Source organism: Pyxicephalus adspersus, chromosome 4, assembly GCF_032062135.1.
Source record: "Pyxicephalus adspersus chromosome 4, UCB_Pads_2.0, whole genome shotgun sequence".
NCBI lineage: Eukaryota > Metazoa > Chordata > Amphibia > Anura > Pyxicephalidae > Pyxicephalus > Pyxicephalus adspersus.
In genome coordinates, this window is record NC_092861.1 from 61,111,818 (window position 1) to 61,136,307 (window position 24,490).

The window sequence follows — 24,490 nt, forward strand, 5'->3', positions numbered from 1 at the left end:
AGCACAGTACATGCTTAAGGCTGTAGCTCTTTCTAAAGCAATACTGCAAAACACGCCATCTATATAACCAATACATACAGTGCTTGGGTACTTTTCTGTTGCAAAAATAAAATTAAAGTCAGGTAAAATAATAATTTTTTTTGTTTTCCATATAACCTTAAAGAGGAACTAAACTGAAAACTGGTAAACCCCCCCCCCCAAAAAAAAAAAAAACGTACCTTTAATCTCGCAGGGCAGTCTGATCCATCCAGGGGTGTGTTGCATCAGGTCCCGCGTCATCCCGACATCTGTCCCGAAGCTGGCACTCCGGGCACCGCGATCTTCTCTTCTTCTTCCTGGTTCTTCATCCTACGTCACCTGACTCAGGCGCGAGATCGGCAGATGTAGGATGAAAAAAAAGTTTGCTGATCTCACTACGCATGCATGAGATCAGCAAACAAGGTTAATAGACGATTCAAACTAACACAAAATACATCTATATATTTAGGTGGTTCTGAAAGTGAGTTCCAACATGTCTAGATGTGGCTAATTTATAAAACACAACACTAGGTTTAGGTCACCCAAGCTGTTAGAATCAACTGATCTGACTCCTAGTCAAAATAAATAATATTGTTTGGATCAAGGCATATAGGAAAAAGGTAACATAATGTTACTTGGCTAGGATCAGTATAATATTCTTTTAAAAAAGTCTAATGTTATCTCCTGCACACCAAAGGGACGGTTAGCATCACTCAAAACCGTCCTACTGCCTTGTTTTCAATTCTAAAGCTGCGTACACACTTCCAATTTTTGTCGTTGGAAAGGATCTTTCACGATCCTTTGCAACGACAAGGGAGTGCACGATGCATGAACGGTGCTGTACATAAAGCACCGTTCATGCTCTATGGAGAGGGGAGGGGGAGAGCGACGGAGCGGCACCCTGCTGCGCGCTCTCCCCTTCCCTTTCATTAGGATCGGCTGTCGTCCATCGTCCGTGGATCCGGCAGGTCGGTTGTCCGGACGATGGAAGACACCGACTGTACACACGGCAGATTTTCGCCCGATAATTGGCCGATTATCGGGCGATAAAAAATCTGACGTGTGTACGTAGCTTTAGACTGAAACAGGAGTTTGTCTGATAAGGTAAACTGTCAGAGACAGGTCTGCTGGTGGGGCTTGGATTTAAAGATTGGTTGAGCAGAGATTTTTTTTTAAATTTTAGGTATAAATAAGTATATTATTCTTAATAAAATATAATTAGATATGCTCTTTAGAATTTCACAAATAATCATACCATTTACACAGGGACAAGATCTCAGCATTACTAAAGGCAAAAAACAACAATGCTATAATGGCTGTAATAAGAACTAGTATTTTTTAAATGACCAGATGCAGAATGCGGACTAACATTGGATACAGATACTGCAGGACTAGTGTCATAATTGTGATTAATACAAACCTTGGTTTACTTTTTTTCTCTTTAGTTCCTATTCAATCCTCCCACAATATACACACCACTCTTTTGCACACACATGAGCTTTATTTTTGGTTATTTGTCTAGCTTTTATGAAGAGTTAGAGAATGACACTCTTATGTGTGCTATCTATAGAGGTTCTCATTTTTCCAAGACATGGTATAGCTAATAGTTGTTAGTCACATTAAACTGGACTTGTTCTTGCAAGGTTGATGATGTGTCACCACTTTCCAAGCCACTTCATCAGTTCTACCAGTGTAAAATGTCTGCATTTATGAGGCTTCCCCCATGTTACAATGCTTGAGTACTGTTCAACTTTTCACTATACATTATAGTCTAATTCTCACAGTATGCTTTGATTCAGATGCCTGACCACCCCTGCTATCTATTCTGGATTTTCATGTTCCTTTTAGTTGCCAAGGACCTCCATGTGTCAGGATAGTAAGGGATAGTAGGGACCAGTAGTAGTAGGGACCAGAGGACATCTATTTGCTGATTTCCCTTGTGAAGATTCAAAAACCAGAAGGGTTTTGCTTTAAGCTTTTCTTAGTTTCAAGCTGTCAAACTTTAGAGGCTTTGGTCAGGGTAGCAGCTGATCAAGCATAGTGTCTCACACATTTTATTCATTTCAATTTAATTATATCTCCAAAGATCTAAAAAATCTATTCTTATACACTAAATATTTGTTGCCAGATACAACATTCCTTATTTATGAGGGAAAACACTATCTATCTTGCTAAGTCCATGGTTCCAAAAAATAATTATTATCAAATGGAAAATGTCACCTTTGATATTAGAGGCATACTTATCATTATTATTATACTGTATTTATGTAGCACCAACATATTATGTAGCACTGCACATTAAATAGGGGTTGAAAATGATAGACAGATACAAACAATGAAACAGGAGAAGTGGAGGACACTGCCTAAAAGAGCTTGCAATCTAAAAGGAGGGGTAAGTAGCACACAATAGAAGGGAACACTTGATAAGTTTCCAAGGGTATGGCTCAACTAAAAAAAATTTCAACACTCACAAGATTGGGGATTTGGACCCCCCACAGATCTGCACAGCTATTTGGGTGACAAGTTGTAAGAATGTGACCCTCTACCCCCACCTGTAGGTTCTCATTGTTTGGGGAGAGCAGGGACCTGGTATGGCTAGGAGGGAGAGAATTTGCTTGCTGCTCCCCTCCTTTTCTGGCCAGCCCGGATCCAGGGATTAAGGTAGGGGCAGGAGGAGAGCCACGTGTCTATTGCTTTCCTTTTCCTGACTATTCAGATACCATGTCTAAAGCAGGGTCTATTTGTATACTGGATCCCAAGCATATTTGAATAATTTATGTATAAACTTGTAACACTGTTTTCCCTATAGCCATAGACCTCATTTGAAAAACAATTTGATTTTAAAAATTATCCTGATTTTTGGAAAAATTTATCTATTTGCAAAAAAATATAAAAAATGGTAAAAACAGATTTCCAAAATTGTCTGCTCATTCCAGCTGTAATGCACATGCTGGTGTACTTATGACCCATTTTCTTCTTTCCATCCACTCCCATATTTATTTATTTTTATATCTTCTCTTTATTTTTCTTTTTTTCTACAAGTATTTCCTAATCTTTTGCCTTTAACTCCCTGCAACCTTCCAATGCGAAAGAAAGATTCCTTTTGCGAGTTCATTTTTTTTTTAACTCCTTGCTGAGGAAAGAAGAATGCATACAAGAAAATAGTGCAAGTAGGATTAAAAAAAAAAATCAAACAACACCTGCAGAGTCCTAATTTATTGATGTGTTTACTGAGTATTTAGTCAGTTTTGCTACTGAATTACATTATATCACATTCAGTGTTCTCCCCAGAAATTTTTTTCAGCCGGGTGGTAGGAAGCTGTAACCGGGTGGTAAAAAAGGGGGTGTGGCAAAACACGGCAAATTTAGTGCTCCAAGTTATTTATGCCTCGGGTATCCAGTAACTTCTTATTGTTTCAGTGTTCTACCTTCTCCTAATTATTTGTTACAACTTTGTAATGCCTGCCCCATTAGTATATCTAATTTTTCAATTCTATGTATTTTGCCACAACTGTCCTATGCCATGTATTGTGACCCAACTTCCTAGTGTTCTAAGTTTTAAGAGTGTGATCCTTTGTAGTAGTGTAATAGTATAATGAATGTGGTGTAACAAGTTAGGCTTAGTTCATATTAGCAGCAAAAAACATTTACCCCTTCTGAGTGACTTCTGGCAACTGCTAGGCCCCATTGTGACATACATATTAGGAGATATGGAGGTTTGTACACAGAGCTGTGAGGATGCAGAATGACATGCAGAGCTAGAGGTGGATACATTTCACAGGCAGAGCTCGTGCTATGAGATGGGGGCGGGGCTGCCTGTGTCTCCTTCACATGGCTAAACTGTGTGCTCGACGGCAGCAATCATTTGAATTGATGACACAGAGCACGGAGCAGCCTCACTGAGATCGTGCATCCAAGGATGAGAGCTGCCGAGAGCTGGGCGGGGTATTCAAATCAGCCGGGCGGAGCAACCGGCTAAAAACCTCTGGGGAGAACTATGACATTGTCTGCAAAACTCCTGTACAAGTTCGGTTTTGTACTGAAAATATATGAGTAGGTGTGAACATCCCTGAAACTGACAAGGAATATAAAATAAACTGTATATGTATATCTGTTTGAAACTAGATCCTCACAGTGGATTTAAAAAACCCAATGTAATCTAGCTAGATAACTTTAATATTACTAAACTCTGCTTATTGCTAGCAGTCTTCTGAATCCTCAGTTTACTGCTAGCCTCCTGCACACAAGAATTCAGACTGGGAGAAGACTGTAAGTCACTAAGGCTTACTGCAGTACATAGTCCTATGAATATAACACATAGAACTTGTTCATTGGAGGAAGAAAGCACAGAATTTCTTTGTGCTACTTGTACTTTACAATTACAGTTTTGGTCATGGTGCATTGCTTTAACCAGGGCAGGAAAAGCAAATTGTCAGGGCCTTGTATGGTGTGCAGTGACAGCAAAGGTGTCTGCTTGTTAAAACTGGATAGACAGAATTGTTCTGTTTGGCAGACAAAACAGCTCACAGTTTTGTATTTTTATTATTAGCTTGTATTTATTTAGCGTCAACATATTACACAGAGCTTTGCAAAGTCCATTGTCATGTCACTAACTGTCCCTTCAAGGAGCTCACAATAAAATTTCCCCACCATAGTCACATTACCACAGTCTAAAGCCATTTTTTGAGGGGGAGCCAAATAACTGCATGCTTTTGGGATGTGAGAGGAAACTGGATTGTCTGGAGGAAACACACACAAACATGGGGATAACATACAAACTCCTTGCAGATAGTGTCCTGGCCAGAATGTGACCCTTAAACCCAGTGCTGCAACTCCTTGGCGGTATTCCTGAGTGTGGTTCGGGCTGAATTTATTGTACCAAAAGCAGTAACCCTAAGCCACACTTGAGGTAGCATAAATAAAAAATCCTACCTTCTCCCCACAATCCAGCGGTGGCCTCCAGCCTTCCCCAGCTGGCTTCTGCATCACATCCTCGGCTTGATCTATGTGATGCTTGAAGCGTCAGTAGGCTGGGGAGACGTGCCCTGGTGGGAAATTTTAAAGCAGATTACATTGTAATCTGCTTTCAAAACCTTGATCACAGTGATACAGTTATAAAAAAAAATACAAATATTAAATATTAAATCCAAAAGTTTTTTCTATTATTGTACCCTTGTTTGGACAATTTTAAAATTTTGTTTAATTTTTTAGTTTTTCAATAAAGTTTATTTTATTTATAATAATTTATTATATTATAATTTATGATTTGTATTTCAAACTTTATCATACCCGGGAGTTATACCTAAGAATTACAGGCCTAAAATATTAAACAGCAAATTTCCACGCAAAACAATGTACCGCATTTAACATAAAAATACTGCCATAATTAGACCGCCAGGGGGAATAGTCTTCTATAAATGAGCAAATTAACTTACAATGCACTCTTGTAACACTGAATCTTAAAAGAAACTATAACTTGCCATTTTTCATACCTAAATGTGAACATGCTGTTTGCTTGGCTGTCATTTTGACCTTCTTTTTTTAGTATATTGAGTCACAGACATAGAAGCAATCAGCAAGGCTAAGGACTTATAGCTTCAAAGTTTTTTGAGTTACTGAGCCGGAATAAATTTGCTGATCAGGAAAGTTAGAAAAAAAGCCAGAAGGTCAGCATGACATACAGGCAACTAGAATTTTTTTTAAAAAAAGGTTAGCAATGGCAGTCCATTTATTCCTCTTTTGAAAGATTTACTTAAAGAGAAACTGAACTCACAGGTGGGTAGTGAACTTTCCTAGACAGCAAGCATGCACAGTACACTTGCAAAATATGGCACAGACCAACCGGTTTGTGAGCACCCTGAAGTGATAAAGCAGCAAAGAATCCTGTCATTGCAGTTTCCCAGGAAGCAATAAAGGAAGGGAGTTCCTTTACTGTTTAATATACTATTTAGGTGATCCTTATAAACTTTATCATTTTCTCTGGCTCTATAGAGAAATAGGGGCCACATATTGTACCTATTAGACAAAGAGCAGTTTACTTCTTTCAGCTGCACAGCCCCATTAATAATATTGTCTTCTGGGAGAAAATATAAATGAGGTAGACATGGGCAGATGACATGATATTAGATAAAGTAGAGTAGGTGAGTTCTCTTAGGTTCCTTGTCATCCTGTAATCCAGAGGTCACATCTCCTGAAGGGCCTGCAGACATCCTCTAAGTGAGAAGTGTCACAACATTGTTGGAGTGAGAACACAGCTTTCACTGACCCACTTAGTTATTATCATCTGAGAATACTTTGGTGTTATCCTTGAATTTGGTAACTCTGCGGTGAAGGTAAAGGACCTGTAAATACACAGAATAAACTCATAATGGTGTATTTGTTTCACCTATTTACCAAGGGTAGAGAATGGGTCACATCTTTTTGTGCTGTCTCTGACCTACACGTTCTTGTAACTGTTTGTTTGTGATATAGTATTATCTGGGTGTTTTATGGTCAAGCTGCTGTAATTACATGGAAAATTAGTAATGTGATAGATCTAGCTGTACTGAGCTTTGAAGACCTGGGCCAATTATGCTTAGATTTTGTCTCACTATAATTATAATCAGGTAATGCTGGATTGTTTTGTGGTGCTCTTTTTTTATCTAATAAAATTCTCTAAACATTTATCTAATAATGATACAAGTTTTTTCTATGGACACGACTTAACATTTTATAGCAGATAAAGGGAACACTTTCCATTTTTTGTCATTGTATTATACTGTCCATACCTCATCTGCCTTTTCTTTTGAATTATTTTACACAAAAAGAATAACTGTTTGCTATTACCAAGAAACTTCAGTCTTCTTACATCTGTATGTTCGGTATGAGAATCTAGTAAATGGCTGCCATTTGCATACTTAGTACCTTTGGATTTTCTCATATATTATATAATCCGCTACATTTAGTACTAAATAATGTGAAACATGTCTTTAAAGTGACCCTGTTACTGATTTTTAAATGTAAAAAATACACAATAGTTATATGGAGGCTGGCAGGGGGAACTGGTGATTTCTGCAGGAGATACCGAAAACTGACACACTCGGAAGTGTTGATTTCTAAGCAGACCCCAAGTGACAATTCCTAAAGAAACGTTCACTAATGTAGTTTGGAGGAGAGGTAAGTCTTCTTTAAGGAGATCTGCTTTATTTCAGCAGCTAATTGGTTTCCATGGTGACTGTGTGCTAAGATGTCATTACAGAGATTTTACTGTAAGGCAAACACATCCATATGGTAACCACAGGGAAATGACACTGGTGTGTATGTCCCCTTGGAGATAAGGGCAGTGTATGCATAGACATATGTTTGAGCATGCATGTATAATTGTCCCTTATTTAAAAGGTTACACTTAAAACCATGACTAATTAGTAAAGGTTTTGGGAGTCTGATTTGCATTTTCAATCATGCAAAATACAGGAATTACTATGGTTTCTCTCCGTTTGAATCAATAAAGAATTAAGGGAAGTTGGAGCATGAAAAAGCTTGCAGTTGGCTGCACCAAGACACATAGCAAACTGCACCACAGGTAAACACCTTTGTGCACAGTTGTGGCTGTGGTGCAGTTCTTCCTCTAGTGGAAAAAGCAACCACAGAGCCAAAGCAACTTGCCACTTTCTGAAACTACTCAGTGATCCTCCACTGCTGGATGCAGCCATGTGGGCAAAAAGGTTCCAAACTGCTTCCAATCACTTGAATGGGAGCACATGGGACTGTTGTTGATCATGTGTCAGAATACTGTGGTTGACTTTCCGTCTGAAATGACCCTTAGTCTGATTCCTGTTAATGTATCATCCTGTGTATAATGTTTAGGGAAGAGAGAATGGAGTTTCAGAAGTGCACAGCGTGTAGCACTACACGCAGTGGAGAACACTCCAGAAACAGCTGAGCTCAGCTAAACTGAAAGCTTCCAGCAACATTAAATCTGCAGTATTTAGTGGAAATATGTCATATATTTTATATCAGGTTAATAGCTCTTTTTAATGAAGTTAGTAAAGATTATGTATTCTTCTATATTACAAGAGATAAAAACAGGTAGATTTTTATCTACTTTCCCTGCAAAATCCTTTCTGCAAAGGAGTACACGTGATCGGATAAAACACACTATCTATGATAAAAGTCACACTTAGAAAGTTTCTTTTTTTTTGGGGGGGGGAGTATGATTCAGTCCACTTTCTTCTAAGCAGTGGATTCTACTTGCACTTAATGAAGAGCAAAAGCCAGACTGGATTGCCTGTAACAGAATGAAGGTTCTATTTTGATTGTAACCCTCAATTAGTGGAGACACATTGGAAATCCGCCATGGTATGATCTCTAAACAAGAACCCACATCCCACTGTTTGCCAGTGGGAGAGAGAGCATTCTACCACTATTGCTATGCTACGGTTTTTAAGGTATGTGTGATGGCATGTGTTAGCCGGTGTTTATAGATGTATAGGTAGGGCAATCAATGTGTCTTTTTTGATATATATGCGTCACTATTGTCTTACAAATATGCTAAACATTTTTCCATTTAGTTGTTGCTATGTATGTATTTAAACCTTTCATGAGAATACATAAACCAGCAGCTTTTCTGTGATCTTCAGAGTCTGGTTTGAACATTGATAAACATAAATGTCCTGTTGTAACAGTAAATAAAATAAAAAATAAAAGAAAAAAACATTTTTTATTTCTTTGTATTAAGCTTGAAATAGCATTACTCAAACTCACATACTTTTGTTTTGCTAATTGGCAAATTCTCTATTATTACATCAATATATATTTTATAAATAATTACAGTGGATAATTATGCAACATAGCAGCTGACTCTCCAGATGGTATGCTAAAAAGTTAGAAAATGAAGAGGAAAAGAAAGCATTGTGAGTTACTTCATGAAACTTCAAATATTCAAAAAACACATTTCCTGCAATGCACCTAATTATTAAGTGTAAAATGCTTATCAGGCTTTGCTGTATTGTGTCCTGGGTCTATTTTTGGTTTTAGAAGGTTTTAGAGTGTCATATGGGGAAGATGTCTAGGCTTGCAGATGTAATAGCTACAGCACATCAGCATACTGATTGAATTATTATAAAAGGTTTATTTCTGCTCATAGCTACCTGTTTTTTTTTTTAATGAATATTTGAAGTTTGCCAGAAATGTTGTTCACTCTATATAAATATGTAATTTTTTTATATAGAGAACTCTCTTCTCAATTATTCACTTTAAGATCATTACAAAGGACAAGGGGGCACTCTTTGTGTCTGGAAGGAAAGTAATTTAATCTCCTGATAAGGAAGGGATTCTTCACAAAAAAGTCCAGAGACCTAATAGTGATGTTTAAGAAACCCAACGCGTTTCGCAGGGCTAAACCTGGGAACACCACAAAAAAGTTAGGATGGATTCAGATTCTGAATTCTATATATGAGAATGTTGTACCCTAGATATGTTCCAAATTCATTCTTTTTCTTGTTGGTTTTAATTGACAAATTTAAATGTTGAAATGTTTAAAGAAATTCTTAATAGTTATATTGAAAAAAGTTTACACAAATCCCTACTTTGTTGGGGTAAGTAGTTATTTACTACTGTACTCTTTTTCTTTCCCCTTGTCTAAATTGTGTCCAAAAAAGTTTAGTTCTTTAAAAAATCTATTCATTGGCATGTACCTTTATATTATGGCATGTTCAGTTTTCCAATCCCATAAACCTAAAAGACAAGCTGTCCTCCGAGAGCTTCTTCAGGGTTAGCTGTGCGTCTGATAACAGCAGTTGTAAATATGACAAGTATATGTCCCAATCGGGAAACACTCCCAGTAGGTTACTTGAGTACACAGCATAAAGGGTATTTCAGGCAGGTAAAACTCTACCCCTTATGTTCTGTACTGTGCACTCTGCGCCATCTAAATTGATGTGATTATGTACATTTGATTTTGCACTACTATGATTGTTTTCTTTGAGTATTATCACTGAATGCAATTAGCACTACTGCCTATAAAAAAAAAAAAACCTGTCTATTTTGTTTTTTATTTTGTATAATCGGGGTTGGCACAATCCCTGTTAAGGGATATTGTATGAACCTCAGTTCATCACCTTTATTAGCAAGCTCTCCACTGATACACTCATTTTTCTTTGGTACCTTTGAATGGTGTACAACTTCAACACTGAAAATGCTGGGAGTGTGGTCTTACTGTGCGGAATTACTGCAAAAGAGCTGCAAGTACAAAATAAGATTTCAACCCCAATTCCTGTAAAAAATAGGCACCATTGTGGTTGGTTTTAGCTTAGGTTAGGAATGTCTGCAGTTTTAACTTTAACTTAGATGCCAACATGTTTCTTTCCATTGTTACCTGTGATTTCTTGGTGGACATCTGTGGGACAACCCCTTATAAATCATCCATAAGTCAGCGCTGCGTAATATGTTGGCGCTATATAAATCCTCTTTAATAATAATATTAATAAAAGACAAATGATATGCAAATGTGAGCAATTGATTGGTTTATTTTTTTTTTAACTCTTTTAACTTTATTTGTGGAAAGTCCTAACAGCGTTTGACAGTGAGCACAGCTGTAGTATATAAAAATGTCAAGAGAAAAATAAAGGGGGTGTTTGATACTGTTACTTTTTTTTAGTAAACAAGGCTGTAATTTGTGGAACAAAATATACAGATCAGATTGTGAATACATTTTAGACAGGACTGAGAAAGCGTGGAAAGAATTTTGTATTTGTCCATTACCTAATTTAGATCTGTAAATGCCTTACAGGTGGCATGTTATATAAGATGAAATTTAACTTTCATCTTTTTCATCATAGATCGTATCTGGTTTGTGAAAGGAAAAATCATGCAGTAGTGGAAACATTTTTGGAGGGCTGCTTTTTATTTATTACATTTCACTTTATTGTAAGTAAACATAAAATGGCCTCTGGAATTGATTTACTAAAGGTGTTTAGGCCGTTCACTGAGCAGAATTACTTTTCACTTTGCTTAGAAAATGTGGTGAAAATTCACTTTGCAAATAATATCCAGTAGTGTGCAGGACGATAAAAATAATAAAAAATCACATTTTCTGTTTGCACATGATTGGATGGTTAAGGTCAGCAAATCTTCACCCCGTTTACTAAGCTAAATAAAGAATTCCCTTGCAGAGTCAAAATTCACTTTGATATAGTAAATCAACCCCTATGGTAGATTTTAAATCAAAGTCTAACCAAAAATTTATAATCTGTTGATAACTAAAATCAGAAATTCAAGAACCAATTGTCGGTTAATTTGTTCCAAACACGTATGCAGGCATGAGTAGTGAAGGATTAGCACTTTTTACTGCTGTCTGTGACTCCATTGGGGGATTTTCTGTCACTTCCTGTCCTAGTGACGTTTACCAGCAGAGAACAGCAGCAACGGGGACACAATCGGCAAATAAACTGAGTCATATATATAATGTCTGTTTCTACTCTGAATATATTATTTTACAGTGTTTATTATTTTTTAAAATGTATTAGGAACAATAGTGTATGTAGAATCATAACCTACATTTAAAAAGAAACTTTTTAAATTACAAAAAGGTTGAGTGGCTAATATTATTGTGAAATTGTCAGTGGTTCCAACATTTTTAAAAAACAGAAGTAAATAATTGTGGTCATCACAAAGAAATATAATTATACATTATGCACAGTAAATTCTCTTTTCTTGTGTAGCCAACCTCAATGCCACAATGTACAATCATGACACTGCTGGTCTATTATTATGAATAAATAACAAATTAAATAAATGAAACCTGCTGTAAGGAAAATATAGATTACAGTTTTACTGAATATTAAACAACAAATGCTTGTTATGCTTTATATTACTAATATAATATTCCTTTCCCTTTTTTTTTAATTCTTATCTATGCATATTTATAGTATAGTTACTGTGTCTATTTAATATTACCCAATAATATATACACAGTGGCTTCAAAAAGTATTCGGACCCCTTCACTTTTAAACTTGCTTTACAGTTTTGTTATGCTGCAGCCTGATGCTACAATTTTTTTAAATGGTTTTTAATGTTTAGGGTCTAAAATTCTGTATACTTTTATTATACAATCATTACAGGGGACTGCGTGTAGATTAATGAGAAAAAAAAAGAATTTAAACATGAACCATCAGGTTGCAAAATACCAGAAATAAAAAAAATAAAATCATATTTACAACACACACACACACACACAATAGGTGTTACTTGTACATATGAGATATGGTATACACTATCTGCTGGTTATGTTCTTTTATCGATCCCAACAGTAGCCAAAGCTATGGGATCATGAGGATTTGAATAGCTAGTACCATTTATTTTTTCAGTTGCTGCAGTTGCACAAAACAAAACACTACAACAAAACACATTCATTCTTTATCTCCCTATGGAGTATGCACTAAAAGCAATAAAAGAACGCTTGAAAATAATTCAATTGAACAGTCTAAGAAGGGCTTTTCAAGAAGATTACATGTGTGTTTTATTAGAGCTATATTGCAAGGATAGTAACTACCAAATTAAACCTCAAGATTTATGGCCCTATTTTATTTTTTGAACAGTAAAATGTTCTAAACTTCCACTAATATTCATTAACCCTGAATACTACATAGTCCGGCACAGTGATTCCTATTTTTATCATATTACATGGGAATATATGTTGTAATTATTGACTGCAATTTTGTATCTATCCTTGGTAAGAATAGTCAAATTGCACATTGGTAAATATTCCTAAAGTGGTGGGTGGTGAGCTGCTGCCATATTTAGTGAAATTATGAGTTTATATAGTGACATTGTATGAAATTTGCACCTAGCAGATCAAGGGTGTGTGGGAAGTAGTAGAGGCAAAAGGAGAAGATTTATGATAGAAAGAAAGCCTCCCGTTCAACTTGTGGAACATCTTACAGCTAGGATATATGATCGATATGAAAAATTCACAGCAATTTGGACCCCATGGGACTCATCTTTTATCAGCTACTAATATGTTTCACCATGCGACTGCTAGTTTTCAGCTAGGCCCTTCTAATATATCTTCTCCGATTTAGATCCCTCTAATTAATTACCATATATTTACCCTCTGTTCTCCATCCTCCTTGTATCCTCTCCCTTTTTCCCTATCTTTCCTTTTCTTCCCTTTCTTCTTTTCTCTGATTCACCAAGAAATCTCATGTTTTGTTACTTGTTTTATTGGATTAGTTTTTTGCACAAAATGTGGTTTACAGAGTTACCTTCTTAAAAGAAATTTTTTTACACTTCTACCAGAAAGACTGTATTGCATTATATTAATTTCTATTTGAAATTTGTGCTACACTGTCATTCTTAAAAGAGTTATATATATTATAATAATAATAATAATAATAATAATATGCTACCTATTTTTGTTTTTTGTTATATTGTTAAATTCTTACTGTGTGTTTCTTGGATGTCTTTTTATACCTTTTTTATGTTTGTTGTTTTGTTTAATATTTGGAAACTTAATAAAAATACAATTTTTCAAAAAGAAAGAAAGCAAGCCTCCCATGGTGATATTAGTGAACACCCTGGAGTAGAGTTTTTCAGCAAAGTTGAGCGTGTTGCTGGTCTTGAACATTCAGGTGTGTGTTAACAAGGTTATCGGTAATGATCTTAGAGGTGCATTTGTTGCTTCCAATCAATCTAGGAAAGGATAATGGGCCATTTCTAAACAATATGAAATCCATCATTCCACAATTAGGAAGATTATTGAAAAGTGGAAAACATTTAAAAGAGTTGTGAATCTTCCCTGGAGTGGATTCCTAATCAAAATCACCCCAAAGCCAGAAAGTGCAATGATCAAAGAAAATGTTCAAAACCCAAGAGCTACAGTCAGACCCTATAAGACATCAGTATGATAAATGATAAAATTCATGATAGGAGAATGAGAAAAATACAAAAAATTGCAGCATGACTTAGATTTGCCAAAACATATTGTAACATTAACCTTTGGACAGACAAGACCAAAGTAAATATGTTTGGCTAAAATGTAAAAGACCTAACTTAAAAATCTAGCCTAGCATATCAGCACAATCAATTCATACCAACTGTCAAGCATAGTGGTGGAAGAGTGACAATTTGGGTTTGTTTTGCAGCCACAGGATGTGGTTACCTTGCATTCACTGGGCCTGTTTACTGGATCACCCGGCTTCACTGATGAAAGTGTATCTTGTCCAGCCTTGGAGAGCTTTAAAAAATCAGGCCCATTGAATCAACCACAAACACCTCTGTATACTAAAGTTTTTAAATAGGTAAAGCTTGGACAACAGTAGATCATGCAGGAGGACAATTATGGTGTGTGTTTAGTTTTTAAGACATGGCTTTTCCATAATGACATGGCAAAATCTGTTTTTGTGTTGCTATACAACTGAAGGTATATTTAAATTATGTAGAACATGCTAAGAATGTTTTTTTTCTTTCTATCCTGATATAATAAACTTTAGAATTAAAAAGGGGGTGTTTGTTTTATTTTCATATGTGTGTGTGTGTGTGTAAGTGTTCTGGTATAGGTTTTTAATGTTTGTTTTGGTACATGTATTCATTGTTGTGTATGCCTATTTTTGTTCTTATATACATTTTTACAGTTTCATGTTCATTAGCTTTTTTTCAAGGGTCGTTATATTGGTAATGTAAGTGTTGTGGCTTGACTTGAATTGGTGAGTCTTTAAAAAATCCTTACAACCTTTTAAAATATTTGTCGGGCCTACTGTAAAAAAGGTTGAACATTCCTAGTTATAATAATCTAACTTTTAGAATATTATATATAGTGAAAACTTCTTTTCTAGGGCGATAGAAAGCAGGGAGACCAAGATCTAGTCTTATTTTATCATGCCTATGTTATCCTTTATACTACACCAATGAAAATATTACCATCATTAATTTTTTAGCTGCTTTTCATGCTTTATGTTTCCTGGAATGTTGAAACTAGTTTTGTTGATGGTAAATACTGTTAATGAGGAAAATATTGTGGGGACTTGTTTGTAGTTTACATCAAAATATAGAGGTGGCAATCCATATAACTAATTATATACAACATTTATGTTTATGACATTTGTTTCTGATACTGAAATAATACTAGAGGTTTGATTCACAATTAAAATTAAAAGGAAAAAAATAGGTGAGAATAATATCATTTTTTATTTTTGTTTTTTTATTTGTATGTTGGTGAACAAAATTGTTTTCTATATCCTGGATAAACAGTCAATGATGCAAGGAAATACAGCCCTAATTAGAAAATATCTTAATAGCAATAAATCTCCAAAAAAACATTAGCAACCATTTATTTGAAAGTCAGCTTACTCACCATTAAGTAGATCACACACCAACTAGTCTGGGATCTGATGCATCAGTATTCACAAGTCATAAAACAGATTATAAAATTACAGCAAGTTTTATTCACAGATTTCAACTCAATTATAATGCTAGTTTACTAGCGAGGTATTGTTAATTCTTACGATTTTTATTGATATATTCAGTTCATGAAACCTGATCTGACACACTAGACCTATAAATGATAAGGTCATAAAGGCACAATAAATGACCCATTCCATTTAAACGACTGGCAGAAAGCAATGGCATACCATATGTAATTTCCCTTGGAAAAATGTTCCTTTAGTTTTTTTTTAATTGTTATTGAATAAATATATTTTCTATTTGTAAACCATTCATGAATGGGGATTCTTGACCCTCATTTGTTAGCTCTAAAATAGTCTTCTGATCTTAAATAGAAACCAGAGTCGTCCCCTGGTGCTGCATTTTCAACAATATATTAGAATTGTTGTAAAAGGCTAAGTCTGAAGTTAAAAGTAATTATTTAAAGCAGACCTAAACTCAGGAAAACAAAAAGACACCAGAAGGTAGTTTTATGACACTAGAGCCATGCAATTTCACTTTTAGGAAAAATAAAGGCTTCTAGTGGCTGTTTGTTTAAGCTCTACACTGTACAATGCATGTGCAGAGCCAGCTGCCAGAGACCATGTACTTCTCCTGTGCATGCAGCAGTGGCTGATGAGGATCGCCATCTTCACAGAAGTGATGGAGTATGCAGCAAATATGTAAACTTCTGAAAATGCAGTACTTACAGGTCCTGGACATGAAGATTGAGGATATGAAAGATGGATTTAAGAGAGATGAATATACACCACTCAGTTATATGTGCTATATAAATACTGTTGTTAATAATAATAATAATAATAATAATAATAATAATAATAATAATGGCATTGGCTCCTCCATGCCCTAATGCAATCATGTGGATTGAATTCATTGGCTAGTGTTAACTGATGGTTTCAGTGTCTGGTAGATTTGGGACACCTAAGTTGTCCAGGTATATTCATATATGTTATCTTGCAAACCATACAAGGGACCATAATCCATAACAGACGACCAAAAAGGATTATGTGCATTCTTTCTCATGCACTTTTTTTCTTTCTAGAGATGTTTTTTCTTTCTTCCTGCTGAGATATACAAAAATAGTTAAAATGGAACTAAACACATGATTACTCATCTATCCAATTCCATCACAGGGCACAGGCATCTTCCTTCTTCTTTACTCTCCAAAGAAGATATTCGGCCATCATGATTTGGCTTTTTGGGATGATGTAACTCTTGCTCACATACGGGAGTTCATTCATTCCCAGCAAATGCAGACAGGTAAAAACATTGCCTGTCCCTTCTAAAATAACCACTTACCAGAGTCGCCAATGTTATAAGTGTGACTTTAGTTCCACTTTAAAATAGACTTTCCACCATTTTTATAAGATTGTTCTATCCAAACCCATACCAAACCAACGTAACTATTTTTAAAAAATCTTTTGGCATGCTTACTGTGCTTACTCATTTCTTGCCTAATCAAGATTGACATTCTGCATTATGCTGTAGACTAAAATCTTACCATATTTACAGCATGGGATATGGCACATTTGTACCCAGTGCTTTAAGTAGAAAAATATTTTTGGCTGAAGCACATGGCACCTGCTCAGTTGTTGTTATAATTATTATTATTATTCTGTCTATCTGAGAAAGTGAGGCAGAGAGATTGTGCAAGTAGGTTGAGATGGTTGTGCATAAAAAGACCAGGCTGGATGAAAAGTTCAAATGAATGCAAGCTATTGGACTGCATTGAAGGGTAAGTGTGAATTTTATATATATATATATATATATATATATATCATGTCCAGTTGTTAGTAGCAGTATTTGAGATACAATATTGTGCAACATTTTTAAATGATACTTATAATATATGGCATTTATAAAGGAACAGTCTTAAACAGCAGCTTCAGCTTCTCGTTCATTTCATCTTTCTACAGTTTCTACAACTGACTAAAAAGAATTTAAAGTTTACCTAATCTCAGAATTTTCACTTTACATGAAAGGGTGGAGAACACTTTTATGTATGGTAAAAATTCTTTTTTTTTTTTTGCAACACTTTAAAAAAAAAAAAGGCGCAGCACCACCCTCTAATTCACGGCTGCCTAAGTGGACGAGAAAAAATGAGAGCACAAAGCCTCCCGGGATACCTACAGGAGCATCTCGGGCATGCGCAGAAGGTCAGCCTGATTATAGTATTCTTTACAGTGCATAGTACAGGGGTTCATAACTTTTATTGAGGTCCAGACAAGAGGATATCTTATGTCTACCTTGTCATTCTTAATACTTGGAGAAGTAATTGGATGGTGTTTTTAAAAAATAATGCAAACTTTAAATATTTATGATTTATTATAAAGATATGTTTAATCGATTAATTAAAACCAATAACACATTTAGACCAGAATTGGTCACTTTTTACACCACTCTTGGTAATATTAGTTGGTATAATCTATAATGCCCTATCCAGCTATTTATGCAGCTAAACTAAAATATTGCAAGGTCCTCATATGTGGTTTCTTGTTTGATTAACACGGTGAGATGCATTAAGACATCCTGTGGGAGTGATAACATGCATGCAGAAGAACCTATAATCATGATGGTACAACATTCTGGTTTTGAGGCAGATCTAGGGGAGTAAGGTTGCAGCTCCTTTATAAATGCACGTTGTTTACAGTACAGTGCCCATTACTTCTGGTTATCACATTTTAAAGTCACCTAGCACAGTACAGTGCAACTGCATTGTATGATACGGTACATTAAGCAATTTCAAATTCTTTTTATCCCTACTGTTTTGACCTGCTCTTTCCACTTTAGCTGGCAAATCACATGTACAATACAAGCCAGTATAAAAGCATATATATTTGACCTCTGTTGGCTTTATCACAAGAAGATAATTTTTACTGCAATTTGACATGCACTGTTGATGTATTGAGGGTTATTTAGTATATAGCAGGTCTCCGTATTCACTTCTGTCAAGTGTCAGTAGGGTCAAAAGTATGCACATGTAATGCAACTATAACAGTTATAATTATTTTCAAAAGAAAAACTGCGTAAGTGATGAAAATGTAATTACAATTTCATAAAACCTTGCATAAGTCCAAGATGCCCTTACATTTAAATATGTCAATAAAATTGTACAGTCGTGCTTTCTTTTTCTCCCTTGTAGTTAAACAGAACTCTTCTTACAATTTTTTTTTTTTTTTTGTCATGTTAAAGTAGAACTAAAAAAAATTGGTGATCAGGCAGGAAAAAAGGGACAGGTCATGTTCCCTCTGCAATAACTGTTTTTACCAGATCGCTACCCAGCTCTCAAAACATGCAGCTCTGTGTTTGTTGTCAGAGATAACAGGCATTATTGGCTTCCCTTGCATGTGACAGAAATATATGAACTCCAGTGAAGCTGAGAGTTACGTCATCCCAGCCCGGCCAATCAAGGTGGCCGAAGATTATGATACAGAGGGAAAAAATGGAGAAGGCTCCCATAATGGAACAGGGGAGGTTGAGGTCAATGGGTTTAATTCTTCTTTAAAGGATCCATTAAAGTTGATATGCCAGTTCTACATTCTGAGGTTCTGAGAGTCAAAAGGTTTTGTGGATTCCCATCAAATAGACTTGGAGTTGATGCTACACCTTTGAACAAGTGATTTTTGTAAAGTCCTGACCACCAATATGTCTACTGCTTTTCAAGTTTCTACCCCTGTGCTGCCTTCCAATTCTGCATATTGGACAATAGCCTCTTGAGCATTTTTGCTTGTTCATTCTTTCTCATTTTTTTTTTCATTTTTTGACCTTTTTACTATTGAGAAAATTGTAATGAAGTAATATTCTATATTTGGTCCACCCAGAATAATTACCTATGTGCACCACCATATACTGTAACAGTGATTACCCACAACCTCAACATAGTGAAACCTTGTCTTTTAGGTATATATTATATATGTGCATTTGCTGTTGTCTACTTGTGTTTTTTTCTTGTCAGAGCAGAAATGCTCAGTTCTAGGTAGTAAGCCTCTAAAGAATAGTTGTCTATTATCTACATGAGCTCATAGCTGATAAATAACACTCTTTTCATATTGATAAAATAAGACAAAACTGTCAAGTGATAAACCATAAAATGGAACCATACCATTTTTTCAAAAAAATTGCAGTTAGGCAGGTCCTTTATTGCAGGGGCAGGTGATGTCCATTTTGGAAAAAAAATACTCGTACCTAGCAGATACCAATTTTTTCAATACACTTACCGGGCCCTGTTCCAGTGTGGGTACAGCAACTTCTTCTCTTCCTGGTTAGATCTTTTGATATCTTGATCGGCTGGGCCAGCATTACAAAACTCTTGCGCAGGCACGGGTAGCTGCAGAGAAAGTTGGGATGCGTCAGGTATCCCAGAATCCTACAGTTTTTGACAGAAGAAGACCGTGATCAAGCAGGTAAGTATGTTTCATTGCAAAAGGGACATTGTCTGTCCCTTTCTGCAATAAAGACTGCATAGATTTTCAAAGATATTTTTAAATTTAGGTTTTGCTTGTAATCTTGACATTTCCTGTAGTTTTGAAAGCTGCTGTATTTAAGAAACAGAACAGGTTTACAGCCTTAGTGTGTGGATACACTTCTAGGTATTGTTGCTAGAAACAATCTTTCATGATGGTTTCCAGCAACAAACGAGTGACAAATGAATGAGTGCTGCACTTTACTGTTCTCTCCTCCTTTTACTTGTATTGCAGTCATTCGTTGGTCGCTCATGGAAAAACGTCCGATTACTTTTCTATTCTAACAGGAAAACAAGAAAACAAAAAATATTAGTAAGGTGAGACAGTACAATTTACAAAGGTAAGACAGTATAACAATTCAAGAGTGAACATTTGTATCATTAATGATGCCCATTACTTACTAATCCTCCTTTTGCTTACAGTATTAATAAACGAAAAATGACAATAGTGCTCCATTCTTGTACATATCAGTAAATATATGGTTTTTCTATTCTACTTTTTACCCAACAATTATTATTGGCAATATTATCCCCCTCTTATTAGGCAACCCAGTGTGTCTAGTAGGCTTTTTTCACTTATTACTTATTGTGACTTTTTTTTAAACACTGGGGACAACCATTGTGTAACATCATTTATTTGTTTCTAACAAACGTAAGCTTTTTCTTTGAATGGAAAAAATATAGTGTTAATCCCCAGGAACGTGATGTCTGTACTTATGATTTCAATGTGAAAATTGTATATAGACAAATTTTTTTGTACAGCTATCTGAGCTTGCAAACAGATTTGACATTTTAGTCAATAATACACAAAATTGTGTCAAAAAGAAACATGAACAACTAATGTGTATTTACTTGGTGAAATGTATGATGCATTTAATTATTTAGAAAGGTAGTTAAAGTAAATTAATTTTCTAGGTGTAGTCAAACAGCATCTGACAACCTAAGATGAATTAAAAATGATTATTAACTTGTGTTTATATAGTGCCGACATATTACACAGCACTTCACAAAGTCCAAAATCTTGTCACTAGCTGTTCCTCAAAGGGCTCACAATCTAATATCTCACCATAGTCGTAAGTCATTACCACAGTCTAAGGTCAATTTGGGGTGGAGCCGGTTAACCTAACTGCAAGTTTTTGGAATGTGGGAGGAAACTGGAGTACCCAAAGGGAACCAACGCAAATATAGGGATACATACAAACTCCAAGCAGATAGTGCCCTGGCTGAGATTTGAACTGGGGACCTGGCGCTGCAAAGGCCAGAGTGATAACCTCTAAACCACAGTGCCGCCCACTACACTAAAAAGTATTGGTCTAGCCATAATTTCGCTATATACAGAATACAAAGACCTGTACAATGAGGGGACTAAACACTTCCTGACACCAAATTATGGGATTATGTAATTAGAATTGGGACATTCTACAGCTTTTACACCTCATTCTGTTCTTGGAAAATCAACATCTGTCTTGTCACATTAATGTGTTTTGTATAGAAAAAAAAGAAAAGACTCGAACCTCTGTCAGATCGTTGCCACTGTCTTAGAACTCCCACACCCAGAGAGAAAATAAAGGGTAATCTCCTAAATGAAACTTTAAAGAAGTTGTAACTCTTTAGTACTTTTCGCAAAAAAATGTCAGGGCACTGACTGGGCAGTATATCACCAACATAGAAGCTTGTAAAAATGTTTAAAGCAAAAATGTTGGGTTTAATTTTTAGGTTTATCCTTAGTCTAAATTTTGCTTTGTAGGTGGGGAAGATGCAGAGCCACTGGCAGGTTTACACTGTTGTCTTTGTTTTCTTTAGGGAGATATTTAATGTCCATGTGATAGCCTTTCCTGGGAGAAAATTACTTAATAAAATAAAGACGGCACTAAAAGCCCTTTGTGATGTAATACTTATTCTATGTTTCACTGAAACAATTGCTCCTATTGGTACATCCTTCTCTGATTATAAGATTGTCCCTCACTTCACGTGGCAACCTTTCCATTTCTACCCAAAAACAGTACAGTACAATTACCTTTAATTAATGAAGTTGTTATGTTACAGTAATATACAGTGCTCCAATATGCAGCCCAAAATATATTATATTGGAACAAAATGTAAACACAAAATTAACTGCATAACTAAATAGGAATTTAAGCCTTTAAAAGCTTGCCTTTTTTTGTAACAACTATAATAACATAATTATAATGTGTTCTTTTTTGGAGACACTTCCAAGAAGCAGTATATTTTAATGCATCTACTTAATACTGTTTACACTGTGCGGTTCATTGTACAGAAATTGGAAGGCAAAACATGATTTTGTAAGGAGCTGCAGACTGTGCCAATACAATATAAAATATATGCTTGCAGAATGAACTGTCCAAATCTGTTAGAAATAGTAAAGTAAACATTTGTTTGAAAAAATAGTACGTAACAATAAAGCTTATTGTAAGTGCTTCTTTTTTTGAATGAGTAAACCAAGAAAATTTCAGCCCACAAAAACAGATACCCATAAAATGCAAATTGTGTTGTATTGAAATATACACAGAGCTCAAAAATTATGTTGTAGATTTCTAATTTTCTATTATATTGAAAATGTATGTAGGCTAATATTGTAGTCAGTATTCAAATGTGTGTCTCCTACTCTTTTCTAATATTTATTTTTGTTATTTATTGTGATTTAATTTCCATGAATATAAATGGTTCTAATATGGACCCATACTGGCGGTCCTTGGGCTTGTGTTAATAGGCAAATTAAGCATATATTGTGGTCGATTCTGCTTGTGTCCAAGATTAGTTTGAGACACTCTTGTGATCACTTATAGCTCATTGACAGGTACATTTGGCTTGCATTTGACTTTCTCTTTAGTTGCATCAATCTGCTTCAGCATGCTTTCGTATCCCTTTTGAATTGTATGGGAAAAAAAGCACATACAGTACAGACCTTAATGTAGAAACACCCATCCTACATTAGACACTAGTTTGTGCTTAAGCTTGCCTGCCCTTCCTGGCTTTTGCACTGTCCTATTCGCCAATGAGACAATCCCAGATAGTAATCAACCAAAAGGAATGTGAAATGGTTGGAGGAACCGGGCAAGCTCCAAAACCCCCAATGCGTTTCAACATTTTCTGCCATAGAACAACCTGTGGGAACTGAAAACTAGCAACAGGAATTATAAGGAAACTCTGACTATCTGCATTTTATACTTGTCATTAACTTTAGGCTTTGAATGAAGCTCTTTGGATGTTACTGGTAGATCAGTACTAATACCAAATGGTTCAGGTAATGCTGCAGATGTAAACAACTGTACAGGCATGATAGCCACTATATTACCATAATGCTTGTTACATTTTGTTTTCCTTCTTCACTTCTCTTCCTTTTTTATTTTCTTTTTTTCTTGGAGTGCTAGAAATAATACTTTCTAGCATGCTTTTTGCTTATTGTTTATTTTTCTTTATTTATGCAAAATTAAAAAATGTAATGTAGGATTCGGGTGTATGAGTATGGCCAGCAAAACTTAAATTAAAGCAGAACATTTTTTTTAGTTTTTAGATAAACCATGGAATAGTAAGAACCCCTGGCAGGTTCCTGTTGTTGTCTGCATTCCTACTTGAGTTGTTTACCCAATGTGTACTGGTGACTAGAGCTGATCTGGTGATTTTTGCAATACTTGGAGTAAATTTTCCCATGCTAAAAGCTAAAAAGTTAATTTGCCAACTTTACAAAATAATTAACAAATCTTCTGACCATGGTGATGTCACCAAAATTGCTGGTAAGGAGGATGGGTTGTTAGTCTATAGTATCTGAAGTATATGCAGTGTGATTTTATTAGGGTCTAAGGCAATAAGAAGAACCCTCTTCAAGCTAAATTGCAGACAAATCCCTAAATACACAGATAAAATATTTGCATGTTAGCTGTTTTACATAATAAGAATTCGCATTTTGTCTTGAGCTTTGTTTCACAGCACAGTCCTGTTCTGTAGGGGTGGGGGACATGAACTTTTACGTTCATTTACAGGTCCTATCCCGTGCCCACATTGTGACTGGACATTAAAAGAAGACTGCACTCTGATGCCGCTGTCACTGCTTTCTTCTCCTATCAGCATGACTTATTTTACAACAGCACACCTGACTTGCTCCATGTGGTGCTTCTCCCTCCCCCTTTCCAAGCTATGCTGTGCAGAATCTACAGCAAACTGTAAGGACTGATACCAAAAATAAATAAATAAATAAAAAATATTGATGTATTCAAATATTGACCTTGTCCCTTTCCAGAGCAAATACATCATCTATGTACATATTTAGTGCATTGTTCTATAGCTGTTGAGAAAAAGATGCTGCTTAGCATTTGTCCATTGTGAAGCCTAATTTAGTTGACATTTTAGGTGTAGGGGGAAGACAACTGGTAAAGTTATGTTTATGCTTATTATAAAAGTTGTATGTTTGCTTAAATATAAAAGTTTATACTAAAATAACTCCACTTTATTGGAGATGGAGAATCTCCTGAAAATATTGTTGTTTAAACTTTTTTTAGGCAAAAAAACAGAACCTTATGGCAGTAAAAATCCCTGTATTCTGACTCCCATGCATCCTCTATAAGAACACCAAAG

The 24,490-nt window shown here is 35.5% G+C and overlaps 1 protein-coding gene across 5 annotated transcripts in view; it reads left to right on the forward strand.

Moving 5' to 3' along the window:
- The window catches only part of DLGAP2 (DLG associated protein 2), a 433,479-nt gene that overhangs the window by 258,942 nt on the left and 150,047 nt on the right, over positions 1 to 24,490 (forward strand). The window lies entirely within an intron of this gene.